Source organism: Arachis hypogaea, chromosome 10 (assembly GCF_003086295.3).
Source record: "Arachis hypogaea cultivar Tifrunner chromosome 10, arahy.Tifrunner.gnm2.J5K5, whole genome shotgun sequence".
NCBI lineage: Eukaryota > Viridiplantae > Streptophyta > Magnoliopsida > Fabales > Fabaceae > Arachis > Arachis hypogaea.
This window is the reverse complement of record NC_092045.1, coordinates 24968988-24985076: the sequence shown is the minus strand read 5'-3', so window position 1 is coordinate 24985076 and position 16089 is coordinate 24968988. Positions and strand designations below refer to the sequence as shown.

Genomic DNA, 16089 nt, shown 5'->3' with positions numbered 1-16089 from the left:
TCAGAGAAGTGATGTGGGTTTATGTAGAGTGCTACGTGATTTCTAGAGGGAGACTTGTGTAGTGTGTGGATGAGAATGAGCAGTGAACTTTGTGGCTTGCATGTATGCAGAGGGTATTAGGAAGGGACAAGGACTAGGTGCCAAAATGGAATATGTTGGAAATAGAGAAAGCATGCATATAACGTGTAGCAGGAGGTTGATGTGGGTGATGCGTGAGCATCTTTCTTATCTTTTCTTAGTAATTTGTATGTGAATTTGCTATATTATTTTGAGATTTAGGTGTTTTAAACCACTATGAATACTACTTTGGGTTGTTTTACAATTTGATTTATTATAGGTAGTATTTAGGCAAGTTTGGCAGAGTTTAGAAAAGAGAAAAGACCAAGAATTGAAGACAAGTGCAAAAAGAATTCGTGGATGCTATTAATCCTGACCTCTTCACACTCCAACGAGCATAACTTGAGTTATAGAGGTCCAAATGACGCGTTTTTAGCTTCACTAGAAATCTAACTCCCAGATATTTCCAACGATATATAATAATCTATGTTTATTCTTTGGATTTGGAGCAGAAGGTGATGCCAAACGCCACATCACGGCGTTTGGCGCAATGATTAGCGCCATATACATCATAAGTCTCAAGTATGGCACCTCACATGCCAAGTTGGACGCCATCATCACAAGCTTCAAACAAAGCAAACTCAAGGATCCCAAGTTAGGCGCCACTCAAGGAATCTTAAGGCAAACTCCAAAGCCCTTACACCAAACGTCAGGCATTTCATAGCACTTCAAATTAGGCGCCACCAATTGCATCCAGGGTGTGGTCTCACATGTATTTAATTTATATTTTAATTTATTTTTAAAATGATATTAATTAGATTTTTTAATTTAATTTCTAAGTTAATTATGTTAGATATAAAAGGAAAAAAGATTCAGTCCTTCGGACTTCTCTTCTCTTCTTCTCCTTTTCTGCACTTTACACTTTTCAGTTTTTACAACTTTTAGGATTCTCTGCACCATGAGCAACTAAACTTCCATTGTTAAAGTTAGGAGCTCTATTTATTTGAATGGATTAATAACTATTATTTTCTACTTCTGATTAATGCATTGATTTACATTCAAGAATCTATTTCGTTCTTCATCCTACGGATAAGTGTTATTGGAAAATAACTCTTTTTTAACTTGAATTCTTGTTGAATCTTGGAAAAGTTATCTCACCTGAATAATAGCTTGAAACTGAATTCTCATAACTCTCTAATTATCTGGATTTATGTGATATGTGATATGTGACATATAATCATATCATCTTTGGATCTTTAGAGTTTTGTGTGGCTTATAAACTAGGGTTCGAACTTAAACCCTCTAATTAGATTTAGTGACAAAAAAATTGGCGGTTAATTGAGTTAGAGGAGGATTAAATTACCTAGGAATTGGAGTTTAATCACTTAAAGTTTGCTATGAATTGAATCTTTGTATGATCAAAGTGGTTAATGAGAATTGCTAATCTTAAAATTTGAACATCTCCAAAACCTTAGCTGTTTTCTCATATAATTCCTCACATCCAATTTACTGTTTATTTTCTCAATTTCTCTTATTATTGTTTAATGCAATTTGAACTCAAAACACTCCTTTGTACTTGTCTGACTAAGTAAATCATTTAATTATTGTTGTTTGGTCCATCAATTCTCGTGGGATTGACCCTCACTCACCAGAGGTATTACTTGGTATGACTCGACGTATTTGCCGGTTAGTTTGTGATTTTCTAAATCCGCACCAGTGGGCTAATCATCGGTGCAGAATTTTACCAGTTTTAAACTCAATTATGCCACAAGTGTAGTCTAAACTCACAACCAACTCACAATCAAAGTTTAGAAGTGTAAGACCCAGAATCTTTGAAAAGTCTTATTATGAGCAAGTCTCAAATCCTACAATTATTTATAGCCTTAATTTCAGAGATTATTTTATTATAGATAATTAAGGCAAGTTTTGATTTATTGGATTTGAGATAAGTTATGATTATTATCCAATTTTATAATTATTGGATTATTTTCTATACTTAAAGTATAAAGTTGATAGTTATGAAATAATAAGGATTTTATATGATTTGGATTAGATAAGTAATATTTTAAATATTATTACTGCTATTTTGGAAAATGAAGAAATTAAGTATATTATTTCTAATTTTTGGATTTGGACATTTTATTGAAAATAATTTGTGAAATTGATGAGCAAATAGTATTTTCTATGTACAAATAGTGTTGGATTTAATTTGGATTTCAATTATTATATTATACCCAATTTTATTTGAAATTACCAAATTACCCCTAAACCTAATTTTGCCTAAACCCTAACCTAGCTACCTTTTTCCCCCCAGAACCCAGCAGCTATAGCACGCACAGTTTCCTTTTGTTCTTTCTTCATGAAAGAAAGGAACAGAAGCAAAAGAAAAACGAGATAGAGGGGAGAAGAGGGAGGCGGCGCGGTGGGAGTCACTGCCACCGTCGCCGCCGTCGTTAACAAAGAGGAAGGGAGATCTGAACGAGAAGAGAGTGAGTGACGCGAGGGAGGGAGATGAGGCTTCGTTGCCGTCACGCTCTGCCGCACGCGGGGAGCGCCGCCGTCGAAGCCATGCCCTGCGTCCCTGCCCGGTCGCGATTCTGCCACTGCCAACTCTGCCGTCACTGCTTCCATAACCTCCAACAGCACTGCTGTTGTCGACGATAGAGCCGCCGCGAAGAGGAGGAAGGGTGCTGCTTCAAGCCTCGCCGCCATCGCTGCTCTGAAAGGGTCTGTAGTGGTCGCCGTCGAGCATGACAGGTGGATGCGAAGGAGAACTCGCGTCTGAGACTGGGAGGAGGTGGGGATCCGCCGCTGTCGCCAGTGGAGGCCACTGCTGTGCAACGGACGTGTGAGAGGGAAGCAAGATGAATCCTCTCTGCTTCTGGTGCTCTGGTCTGCCGCCGCCGCCGCCGCCGGGATCCTTGGGCGCTGCCATTGTTCTTGTCGCCATTAAAGAAAGCTAACTGCTGCTGCCATTCAGATCCGCCACAGTCTCTGTCGGGAGCCACCATGGGAGCCGTGGAAGGAGGGGTTTCTGCCACCTTTGAAACTCCACTACTGTTGTTGTCATGGCTGCCACGCCTTTGGCTGCCGGGATCGGTATTGTGGCCGCCAGAAACTGTTTTTCTTGGTAAGCGTTTGGTTTCCGAAACCCCTTAAAGTTAGTGCCCTGATACATTTCGTTAGAGATTCTGAGATTTTGGTTACACAGGGTTGAGTTCCGATAAATGTGCATCGAAACTAAGGTGGTTGTTGAGCCACCGGAGCTTTCTGCCGCTACGGGGCTGTTGTCAGGTCGGTTCGGAGTCGCAGTTGTTCCTTTGTGTTATTTCAGTAAGTAAGTATATTTCGAAAGCCTCGCGTTAGTATTCTGTTGTGTTCGGTTAATGAATACGAGTTTTGATAACGTGGGGTAGAGTCCTGATTATTGTATGTTACGATTAGTGTTGCTATGGTTGTTGCGAACGTGACTGGGAGCTGAGGTTTTGGCTGCCGGAATTGTGATTGTGGATTTCGAGTTGAGACGGAAAGGACTCTGTGAGACGTTTGGGTTATGGATTTGCGTTTTGAGGTAGGGGCGCTTTCCAAAAACTATGTTTTATGTATTGGAATTATTACATATGGATACTGATGTGAGATATTGTGTATTTGGTGATTGTATCTGCCTTATGTATTATTTGATTGACTTGAATGATTATGGATGTTGGTTTGGTTGAGTTGTTGTATGGCTTTGTGAAATGTAATGTTTTGAGTTGATTCTTTTAAAGCTTTGAAATCGGGTTTAATCCGTTGTGAATGGAATTGAGTTGAGTTGATTTTCTGGACAAGAAAGTCGAATGCACTTTTGAATTCAGCCTGGTTTATTTTAATTGATTTGGTTTTGGACAAATGATTTGTTATTGAACCGCTTCTTTAAAGCTTTGGAAATGAGTTATATCGCTCGATATTGAGTTGATTTTGAAATGGTATCCTTGAGATACGCCACTGAGGCGATTGTTGGATTTAGCTTGCTTTAAATTGATTTCTGGTTTTGAGCTGTTGAAAAGGAATGAGAAATGGTTTAGTTGGGACCCGAACCGGGTGGCAAAAATCCAGGTTTTAGGGGAGGTGCTGTCGAAATTTCTACAAAATCCTACACTTGTTTGTAAGGTTATTTAATAAGGGTTGGATTTGAGAAATTGTATTATTTGATTTTTTTTTAAAAGAAAATTTATGTTTTCAAGCTTAATTTATTTGATGAACCTTATACATTGAGTTCGGCTTATTTAGAACTGAACTATTTTTACCGTTTGAATCACTGAAGGAAAGAATGATGTTTTAATATTGATTTCAATATAAAAAGGAGTTTTAGTGATTTTTAAAGGAACCTAGACTTTTGATTGAGTAATCAAGTTTGAGGCATTTTGGAAGAGTTGGAAAAATGGGTTCCAAAAAGAAACCTGAAAATGGTTTGATTCAAATGAACCGGTTCCGTTTCAAATGAGTTGATTTTTGGACCGGGTTGGAACTTGTGATTTTGTATGATCGGTCTTATAATAAATTCAGTTTTATTTACTTGAACCGAGGATTTATGATTTTAAGAGTTTCAATGAATTTTAAGGAATTTATATAAGTTGACCTTCCCTAAAGACTTGGGACTCTGCCGAGAAACTTTTGTTATAAAATCCCATTGTTGGATGGGTGATTTTGAATGCTTTGAAATAAATCCTTAACTTGCCATGGTTTTGGAAGTTTTGGAAAGAGAATGCCGAGAGTGGCTCTGTTTTAAAAAGGAAACTCACTTTGAGTAAATTTGGCTTATGAGCCTGAGATGATTTAAGAAACGAGATTTCTAAAGCCAAGGCTGAAAAGAGTTGAAACTTGATTTCAAAGTGAAATGAATAGAGAAAATGATTTATGGCTTAAATGCCAATTTCATGAATTTGATGATTTTGAATGTGGAAGTGCTGTTTTGTTGAGAGCCGGATTGGCTGTGTATGTTTATACATATTGATTGGTTCTGGATTGAACCGTGAGCCGGAATGGCTGTGTATGATATGAATATTGGCTGGTTCTGGATTGAACCGTGAGCCGGATGGCTGAGATGGATGTTGATCCATGATTGAGAATGAAAGCATTTATGCTGAGATATTGATAAGTTGTGACGTTTGCACTTCCACTATCGGAGTTACGAGTTTCCCTGGGTAGTAGCAGTGGCTAGCCACCACGTGCTCCAGGTTGAGACTTGATACTCTTTTGACCCTATGTCATAAGTGTGGCCGGGCACTGTGAAAGACCCGGATGAGCTCGCCCCCGTATATATTCACCAGTGAGGGTGATGGATATAGATCATGATTATGATCAAGTTATGACGAGTATAACTCGAGTTGGGGATGCATGACAGAGGGACAGTCCAATGGTTAGCTACCAGGACTTGTCGGGTTGGCTCTATAACCGACAGATGATATCATCAGCCACTAGGGACAGGCATGCATCATATGCATCTATGTGACATTGTTTGGGTATGCATATTGTACTTGGTTTGCCTATGTGATTAACTGCTAATTGTTCTACTTGCAATATCTGTTTGTTTGTGTTTGCATCTTCCTACTTGTGTTTGCTTCTGGATCTATGTTGGGTTGTGGTGGATTGGTTGTGGTTGGATTGTTTGGGCCTAGGGCCGTGGTTGAATGAGATGGACCGATGGTTGATTTCGGTTTTGTGGTTCTGGTTTGGAATAAGATATGAAAGGTTATTTTGGTTCAGTATAGATAAACCTTTTTGAAATGCTTTGATGTTTTGAGAATTGAACGGTTCCTCTTTCAGAAAAGATTTCTGACTTTACGTTTATCGTAAACTGTTGTTTTTGAAAAGAGGCATAAGATGGTTAATAATCACTGGTACGGTTTATCTTCATGTATCCTATTACAGTAATTCCTAAAAACCCTCTACTGAGAACCCTTTCGAGGATGATGTTCTCACCCTTTACATTTTTCCCCTTTCAGGATATGGGCGCAGAAGTTACGAAGAATTTATTTAGTTATTGTTGTGATGTTCTGTATTGATTTAGCTTATTAATTATTGTACCCTCGCCTTTATCTTGATATATTCTATAAGAGGGATAGGAATTGTATTGGTTAATGTCTGTAATATTATTTGTATATGTATGTATATATATGGATGTACTCTTCATGAGTTTTGTAAGTTGTATGGTTTCCTTGGATGTACGTTATCGAACGAAAGTATTTTTGGGAACGGTATTTGCGGTTTAAAGTTTCAAACAGGCTCATATTTTAGTAATAAATAGTATAAGAGTCGTCGTAATGTCCGAGCTATCAGAGTAGCGCAGCCGGAAGCGTGAACTTTGGTAGTTAGGGTGTTACAATATGGTATCAGAGCAGTCCTTCCTGTAGAGCCTGAGGAATGGACCAACTATGCTTCAATTGCATACTCTGAGCGCTTATCATGTATTAGGTCTTGTCGAATGACGAGAATTAGAGCTTTATGCACATGGCGGTCTATTGATTAACGCTGTTAGTCTTGCATTGCATAATTCTTGGTATTAAGTTTGGCCGGCTTAATACTAGTGAATTATGTACATGAGAGCACTGATGGGTTATCATAGGCGATATACGAGTCTCGAGTAAAGCGAATCGCGGGTTTTGGGAACGTTGGAAACTATTTCTCGAGGCTATTCAGTTGTGTGTTTTGGATTTTGTTCGAGTCGACCTGTTCTTTCATAGCCTAACTTGAAGTTCTTGTTTGCTACTTCCCTTGAAAAGTAATTTGATGTTTCCACTCTATTTCTCTATTCATATGCATTCTTGTTTGATCTCAATTGCATATGCTTGTTTGAAATCCTTGTTGCATCTGTCTTTCTCTGTTTGAGTCCTTCCCAATTCCAATATTCCTTGATATAGCTTTGAACTTGTCTTGACGTGCTGTGACTTTTAACTCCGGGTTCTGATTTCATTTCTTTGAGAAATTGTTGATTCAGTTTTTCTCTTACTTGACAGTGATTACAGCCAATTTTGAGATTTTATAAATTGCTGTTGATTAGATATATACTTTTCTATATATGAGACTTTGAAATTATTTATACAGTTTAACAACTATTTCTTGCTAATATCTTGCCTGTACTTTTACTGGTTTACACAATTGCACTTACTTTAAAAGTAAATTTGACTTTCTAGTAATTTTACTATAGTTCCAATGGACATCTTTAATTGATTGTGTGTTTGGATATTTTTCAAAATTTTGGAAAGGAAAGCTTTTTCACTTTTATCCCAGTTGAGTCTCATTTGATAAGCTTTACTTAACTTATTTTGAATTGAGTTTGATTTAGCATGCTATAAGATTTATGCCCTTGTTGTTCTTTTGAAGATGTTGGACTCATAGCTTTTTTCTTATGAACGGACTTATTCTCTATTAAACCTTCCATCCCTATGAATGTCATACTTGACTTTATTTTTAACTAATTTCTTACATTTTGTGAACATTACCATTGAACTTGGTTTTTCCGATCTTGTGAATCCCATTCTTATGTGAGTTAGTTTGATTTGTTTCAAAATAGTGCATCATTTATATATCCTCTCATTATCTTTACAAAAGTTTTTAGTCAAAGATTTATCCTTGAGAAATTACTAATGATTGAGTTGTCTTTTCCTACGACTTTTCTTTTGGGTCAATTGGAAGCTTGTTGGATGTTTCACGACTAGTGAATCTTGTTTGAACTACCTTGATTTAAAACCCTCTTTTGCATGGCTTGACTCTTTTTAAGTACATCCTAATTTTCTTGAATATCCTTCTGAGATGGTGATTTCAAGTATACTTTGGATTCTTGTTTCGGACTTTTTGAACTTTTGAATTCCCTTTGAAAAGGTTCGACACTGAATTTATTTTTCTGTTGCTTGATTAAGATTGAAACCATTGTTCAATTTTGACGAAATTAATTTAAAGTTGGCATACGCTATTTTAAATGAAATTCTGAGAAGTTTCCTTGCTTAGTGAAAACCGGTTCGTTTGTAACGCACCACTTATTTCCTTTACCAAATTGTAAGCAAATTGGTGTCTCGGAGTTTCTTTTCAAAAAAAAAAAAAGTTTAACTTCCTCTTTCAGTCTCGCTATAAATGTTATACACGCTTGTTTGAATATGGACTTTGATGATTTTTGAACAAGCATTTGATTCTTCTTCCGAGTTTTATGAACTGCTTTTGGTTAAGTTGTGCACCTAACTATCTTTCTAAAATAGTTGAGGAAATATTTTTTGCTCTGAGCTAAATCTGTGTACATTTGCTTTTAAAATTCTACATGATCTGTTTCAACATGAAATTGTATTAAAGCAAAGTCACGTTTATGTTTTTGTTACTCTTTTGAAGGATGTTTGTTGCTTAACCTTCTTTTAAACTGTGAGGTGACTTTCTTGCAAGTTTTTGATTCTTTTAAAAACAATGTATTCGAAAGTATTTGTAATCGTGCTCTTGAGTTCTGTGAGCTTTATCTTGGGTTGAAATATTCTCTTCTGTAAACCTCATACTTCATCGACTCAGTTTGAGTTTGTTTCAAACTGATGCGCTGGTTTTCTTGTTGAGCCTATTGAACTTCTTTTATCCAAGGTTTATCTTGAAGTTGTCAATTGAATTGAGTCTAGCAAACTTCATTACTTGAGTGTCCTTGTTTATTGGGAATTGGATACATTCCCTTAAGTTTTTGAGTACTATCCTTGGCATTTGACTCTCCTTTTTAAATCTTGTATCCTTCTGAGTAGACTCGAGAATTGTTTTGATATCACGTGCGACTTGTAGACGCAGTGACACGATGCGTTAGTTCTTTAAAACATGATATGTGTATACGGAAGTTGAAACGGTAGGTGTGCAACGTTATGAGTTGTGGGTGTTTTGTTCCTTGCGAACGGGTTTGCGGTTGCTAGGCTTATGATTGGTCATGAGGTTGTAAAATGATTGGTGGAGTTGAGGAACTTGAAGTTCTGAAGTGGGAATGAGATTCGTCAGCGAATTATGCCGCAGTTTAAATACCAACATGCTTTGTATCCTTTTACCACAATAATTATCACCTTGCCTTGTGAACGCCTATCCTGATTTGCACCCTATTTTGGCACCTCAAGTGTTTGTAAAGCCTTGAGATCATATGACCTTGTGCATTGAGCCTATCTTGTAACACTTGCTTGGCAATCACACTCCTACCTTGTATCTTTATGCATACGCCCATCCAAGTATTTGAAAACAGTATATATATGTTTATATGTTAAGATATTTTTGCTTTTTCCTTAAATGTATTTAAGGGTGAACTGTTATGGAACTTCTTTCATTTTGTATCAATTTTCGAGGGCGAAAATTTTTATAAGGTGGGTAGAATGTAAGACCCAGAATCTTTGAAAAGTCTTATTATGAGCAAGTCTCAAATCCTACAATTATTTATAGCCTTAATTTCAGAGATTATTTTATTATAGATAATTAAGGCAAGTTTTGATTTATTGGATTTGAGATAAGTTATGATTATTATCCAATTTTATAATTATTGGATTATTTTCTATACTTAAAGTATAAAGTTGATAGTTATGAAATAATAAGGATTTTATATGATTTGGATTAGATAAGTAATATTTTAAATATTATTACTGCTATTTTGGAAAATGAAGAAATTAAGTATATTATTTCTAATTTTTGGATTTGGACATTTTATTGAAAATAATTTGTGAAATTGATGAGCAAATAGTATTTTCTATGTACAAATAGTGTTGGATTTAATTTGGATTTCAATTATTATATTATACCCAATTTTATTTGAAATTACCAAATTACCCCTAAACCTAATTTTGCCTAAACCCTAACCTAGCTACCTTTTTCCCCCCAGAACCCAGCAGCTATAGCACGCACAGTTTCCTTTTGTTCTTTCTTCATGAAAGAAAGGAACAGAAGCAAAAGAAAAACGAGATAGAGGGGAGAAGAGGGAGGCGGCGCGGTGGGAGTCACTGCCACCGTCGCCGCCGTCGTTAACAAAGAGGAAGGGAGATCTGAACGAGAAGAGAGTGAGTGACGCGAGGGAGGGAGATGAGGCTTCGTTGCCGTCACGCTCTGCCGCACGCGGGGAGCGCCGCCGTCGAAGCCATGCCCTGCGTCCCTGCCCGGTCGCGATTCTGCCACTGCCAACTCTGCCGTCACTGCTTCCATAACCTCCAACAGCACTGCTGTTGTCGACGATAGAGCCGCCGCGAAGAGGAGGAAGGGTGCTGCTTCAAGCCTCGCCGCCATCGCTGCTCTGAAAGGGTCTGTAGTGGTCGCCGTCGAGCATGACAGGTGGATGCGAAGGAGAACTCGCGTCTGAGACTGGGAGGAGGTGGGGATCCGCCGCTGTCGCCAGTGGAGGCCACTGCTGTGCAACGGACGTGTGAGAGGGAAGCAAGATGAATCCTCTCTGCTTCTGGTGCTCTGGTCTGCCGCCGCCGCCGCCGCCGGGATCCTTGGGCGCTGCCATTGTTCTTGTCGCCATTAAAGAAAGCTAACTGCTGCTGCCATTCAGATCCGCCACAGTCTCTGTCGGGAGCCACCATGGGAGCCGTGGAAGGAGGGGTTTCTGCCACCTTTGAAACTCCACTACTGTTGTTGTCATGGCTGCCACGCCTTTGGCTGCCGGGATCGGTATTGTGGCCGCCAGAAACTGTTTTTCTTGGTAAGCGTTTGGTTTCCGAAACCCCTTAAAGTTAGTGCCCTGATACATTTCGTTAGAGATTCTGAGATTTTGGTTACACAGGGTTGAGTTCCGATAAATGTGCATCGAAACTAAGGTGGTTGTTGAGCCACCGGAGCTTTCTGCCGCTACGGGGCTGTTGTCAGGTCGGTTCGGAGTCGCAGTTGTTCCTTTGTGTTATTTCAGTAAGTAAGTATATTTCGAAAGCCTCGCGTTAGTATTCTGTTGTGTTCGGTTAATGAATACGAGTTTTGATAACGTGGGGTAGAGTCCTGATTATTGTATGTTACGATTAGTGTTGCTATGGTTGTTGCGAACGTGACTGGGAGCTGAGGTTTTGGCTGCCGGAATTGTGATTGTGGATTTCGAGTTGAGACGGAAAGGACTCTGTGAGACGTTTGGGTTATGGATTTGCGTTTTGAGGTAGGGGCGCTTTCCAAAAACTATGTTTTATGTATTGGAATTATTACATATGGATACTGATGTGAGATATTGTGTATTTGGTGATTGTATCTGCCTTATGTATTATTTGATTGACTTGAATGATTATGGATGTTGGTTTGGTTGAGTTGTTGTATGGCTTTGTGAAATGTAATGTTTTGAGTTGATTCTTTTAAAGCTTTGAAATCGGGTTTAATCCGTTGTGAATGGAATTGAGTTGAGTTGATTTTCTGGACAAGAAAGTCGAATGCACTTTTGAATTCAGCCTGGTTTATTTTAATTGATTTGGTTTTGGACAAATGATTTGTTATTGAACCGCTTCTTTAAAGCTTTGGAAATGAGTTATATCGCTCGATATAGAGTTGATTTTGAAATGGTATCCTTGAGATACGCCACTGAGGCGATTGTTGGATTTAGCTTGCTTTAAATTGATTTCTGGTTTTGAGCTGTTGAAAAGGAATGAGAAATGGTTTAGTTGGGACCCGAACCGGGTGGCAAAAATCCAGGTTTTAGGGGAGGTGCTGTCGAAATTTCTACAAAATCCTACACTTGTTTGTAAGGTTATTTAATAAGGGTTGGATTTGAGAAATTGTATTATTTGATTTTTTTTTAAAAGAAAATTTATGTTTTCAAGCTTAATTTATTTGATGAACCTTATACATTGAGTTCGGCTTATTTAGAACTGAACTATTTTTACCGTTTGAATCACTGAAGGAAAGAATGATGTTTTAATATTGATTTCAATATAAAAAGGAGTTTTAGTGATTTTTAAAGGAACCTAGACTTTTGATTGAGTAATCAAGTTTGAGGCATTTTGGAAGAGTTGGAAAAATGGGTTCCAAAAAGAAACCTGAAAATGGTTTGATTCAAATGAACCGGTTCCGTTTCAAATGAGTTGATTTTTGGACCGGGTTGGAACTTGTGATTTTGTATGATCGGTCTTATAATAAATTCAGTTTTATTTACTTGAACCGAGGATTTATGATTTTAAGAGTTTCAATGAATTTTAAGGAATTTATATAAGTTGACCTTCCCTAAAGACTTGGGACTCTGCCGAGAAACTTTTGTTATAAAATCCCATTGTTGGATGGGTGATTTTGAATGCTTTGAAATAAATCCTTAACTTGCCATGGTTTTGGAAGTTTTGGAAAGAGAATGCCGAGAGTGGCTCTGTTTTAAAAAGGAAACTCACTTTGAGTAAATTTGGCTTATGAGCCTGAGATGATTTAAGAAACGAGATTTCTAAAGCCAAGGCTGAAAAGAGTTGAAACTTGATTTCAAAGTGAAATGAATAGAGAAAATGATTTATGGCTTAAATGCCAATTTCATGAATTTGATGATTTTGAATGTGGAAGTGCTGTTTTGTTGAGAGCCGGATTGGCTGTGTATGTTTATACATATTGATTGGTTCTGGATTGAACCGTGAGCCGGAATGGCTGTGTATGATATGAATATTGGCTGGTTCTGGATTGAACCGTGAGCCGGATGGCTGAGATGGATGTTGATCCATGATTGAGAATGAAAGCATTTATGCTGAGATATTGATAAGTTGTGACGTTTGCACTTCCACTATCGGAGTTACGAGTTTCCCTGGGTAGTAGCAGTGGCTAGCCACCACGTGCTCCAGGTTGAGACTTGATACTCTTTTGACCCTATGTCATAAGTGTGGCCGGGCACTGTGAAAGACCCGGATGAGCTCGCCCCCGTATATATTCACCAGTGAGGGTGATGGATATAGATCATGATTATGATCAAGTTATGACGAGTATAACTCGAGTTGGGGATGCATGACAGAGGGACAGTCCAATGGTTAGCTACCAGGACTTGTCGGGTTGGCTCTATAACCGACAGATGATATCATCAGCCACTAGGGACAGGCATGCATCATATGCATCTATGTGACATTGTTTGGGTATGCATATTGTACTTGGTTTGCCTATGTGATTAACTGCTAATTGTTCTACTTGCAATATCTGTTTGTTTGTGTTTGCATCTTCCTACTTGTGTTTGCTTCTGGATCTATGTTGGGTTGTGGTGGATTGGTTGTGGTTGGATTGTTTGGGCCTAGGGCCGTGGTTGAATGAGATGGACCGATGGTTGATTTCGGTTTTGTGGTTCTGGTTTGGAATAAGATATGAAAGGTTATTTTGGTTCAGTATAGATAAACCTTTTTGAAATGCTTTGATGTTTTGAGAATTGAACGGTTCCTCTTTCAGAAAAGATTTCTTACTTTACGTTTATCGTAAACTGTTGTTTTTGAAAAGAGGCATAAGATGGTTAATAATCACTGGTACGGTTTATCTTCATGTATCCTATTACAGTAATTCCTAAAAACCCTCTACTGAGAACCCTTTCGAGGATGATGTTCTCACCCCTTACATTTTTCCCCTTTCAGGATATGGGCGCAGAAGTTACGAAGAATTTATTTAGTTATTGTTGTGATGTTCTGTATTGATTTAGCTTATTAATTATTGTACCCTCGCCTTTATCTTGATATATTCTATAAGAGGGATAGGAATTGTATTGGTTAATGTCTGTAATATTATTTGTATATGTATGTATATATATGGATGTACTCTTCATGAGTTTTGTAAGTTGTATGGTTTCCTTGGATGTACGTTATCGAACGAAAGTATTTTTGGGAACGGTATTTGCGGTTTAAAGTTTCAAACAGGCTCATATTTTAGTAATAAATAGTATAAGAGTCGTCGTAATGTCCGAGCTATCAGAGTAGCGCAGCCGGAAGCGTGAACTTTGGTAGTTAGGGTGTTACAAGAAGGTTGTCACAAAATCAAATCAATAATCGGAAGTTAAATCCCAGATCATTCTTCTTTGGACTTGCAATTGAATGCACATCATTAGTTATAGAATTTGGGGGGTTGAATAGGAATGCAAAAAGGTAAGGTAACTAGAATTCAAAGAGAAACCAACAATTAAATAGCAATAAAAAAAGGAAATAAGCAAGTAAATAACTATCTAGTAAGTATACAATTAAGAGGGAAACAACTAAGAAGTAACTATACTAAGAAGCAATGTAATTAAACTAAAAGAACTACGAGAATAACAGAGATAGTAATCAAATACTTAAAAGGCCTTGGCTAGAGTTAAGAGTTTAGACTTCCTATCCTTATTATCAACCACAAAAATAGTAATTATTAAGAATTATTTCCACTTCGTTATCCCTATGTAACAACCAAAATTTTTATGCCGACATGATGTTTTTTAAAAAATGTTATTTTTACCAATTAATTTTATTTCGATGAGTTAATTTCGAGTTTCGAAGTAAAATAAATAATAATATCATTTTATTATTATGTTATTAATTTATTTTACATGCTATAATTATAACAGAGCTTAAATAATATTATTATTATTATTATTATTAAATCCGATATTTGCCGATATAAATAATTATCGATATTTTTTAATGAATTTAGAGTTGTTATCTTTTATCCTTAAGTAACTAATAATATTTATATTAGTAATTCATATATATTTAACCTTATATATTATTACTTGTATAATAATATATTCAATTTTTATAATTATTCGTTTAAAATTTTTATAACTTAAATCGTTAATTCAGTAGCTCCAGAACTTTGACACCTAACTACTGTATTATCATTAATGATTATTATTACCATTAGTTCCATTCACTTGGCCGAAGCCTCTAAGGGAATAAAGAAAAAGAAAAAGAAAAAGAAAAAGAAAATGAAAATGTGGTTTATATGCATATGTACATATATGTAATCATGACACATGTTTCATTCATTTATTAACCATGACACCTAATAACACTTAACATCACAAATCCTCGTATATTACCATCAGCCTTAATCATCTTCATTTTTCTTTCTTCATCACTGTATGAACTTGAAAGAAAAGAGACCGAGAGTTTGCTTGAGAAGAACCGTGACCTCTCATGAGCTTTCGACTTTGATTTCTTATCATTTATAACTCTAATAAAAAATTTAATTCAATAAAAATATTTATATCTTTTTTTTATACATTAGCGTCACTTTTGTTCGATAGATTTAACAGTGATGTAATTTTCCTTCTTCTTAAATTCAGCCAATTAAAATTTTAAGAGGTATGGACAATTTCTAATATTTTCTTCTTCAATAATTTGGTCAAAATTTTTTTTCAGAGTTTTCATTATTTTAATTTAATATAAAAGTAGAGTTTTACTAAATTTTCACCAATTAAATTTATATTTGATAAGTGAATTGCTATTGTAATTAATTATTAATTGAATTTACTTGAGATTATATTAAATTTTTGTGAAACTTTGATAATTAGTGATTGATAATGGTTCGGCCAGAAAAAAACAGTCCAAACCATAATGCATTGACGAGATTTGGGTTGTCACAATATTAAAAATTAAGTAAATTTTTTGATAAGGTTTAAGTGGTTAAGTGATTATATAAAAGCTATAGCGAATCGGTAACTGTAAAATTCAAAAAACGGATTATGATTTAATTGTATATTTTGAACAGAAAATAAGAAGGATTTCAGTTCTTTGTGAAGAGAAGAAACAGTCATAAAGAATGATTTTTAGGGGATATAAATGTATTTTTTGTGAAAAGATTGAGTTTAATATTATAATTATATAAGTTTTTCGGGTATTTTGGGTAATAAATAAAGTTCAGAGATAAAACTGGTATTTTATAAAAGTTCAGGATTATTTTTATAAATATGAAACAAAGAATGAAATTTTAAATATAATTTTATAAAATATTGAGGTCAAAAATAAAATATTAAGGAGTTTGTGGTTTAAAAAGTAATTAATAAAAGTTTGAAAATAAGGTTTTATAAAATAAGTTTTAAGAGTATTATAAATATTATTTTAAATATTTGTTTAAAATTACTCATTTATATTAGCGTAAATTATTATAATTATTATT

General features: G+C 36.1%; 2 long non-coding RNA genes across 4 annotated transcripts; both read left to right on the top strand.

The window, feature by feature from the left end:
• The first annotated feature begins 2311 nt into the window (after nucleotides 1–2311).
• Nucleotides 2312–6240, top strand: LOC114924605 (uncharacterized). Of its 2 annotated transcripts, none has more exons than XR_011866523.1 (4): nucleotides 2312–3187; nucleotides 3269–3394; nucleotides 3502–3628; nucleotides 6042–6240. It is a non-coding gene; the product is annotated as an uncharacterized lncRNA (long non-coding RNA). The 2 variants fall into 2 exon arrangements; XR_011866524.1 differs by having other exon boundaries at nucleotides 2368–3187; nucleotides 3269–3390.
• Nucleotides 6241–9850: 3610 nt separating this feature from the next.
• LOC114924604 (uncharacterized) lies at nucleotides 9851–13779 on the top strand. 2 transcript variants are annotated; one of them, XR_011866521.1, is made up of 4 exons: nucleotides 9851–10726; nucleotides 10808–10933; nucleotides 11041–11167; nucleotides 13581–13779. It is a non-coding gene; the product is annotated as an uncharacterized lncRNA (long non-coding RNA). The 2 variants fall into 2 exon arrangements; XR_011866522.1 differs by having other exon boundaries at nucleotides 9907–10726; nucleotides 10808–10929.
• Nucleotides 13780–16089: the final 2310 nt, after the last annotated feature.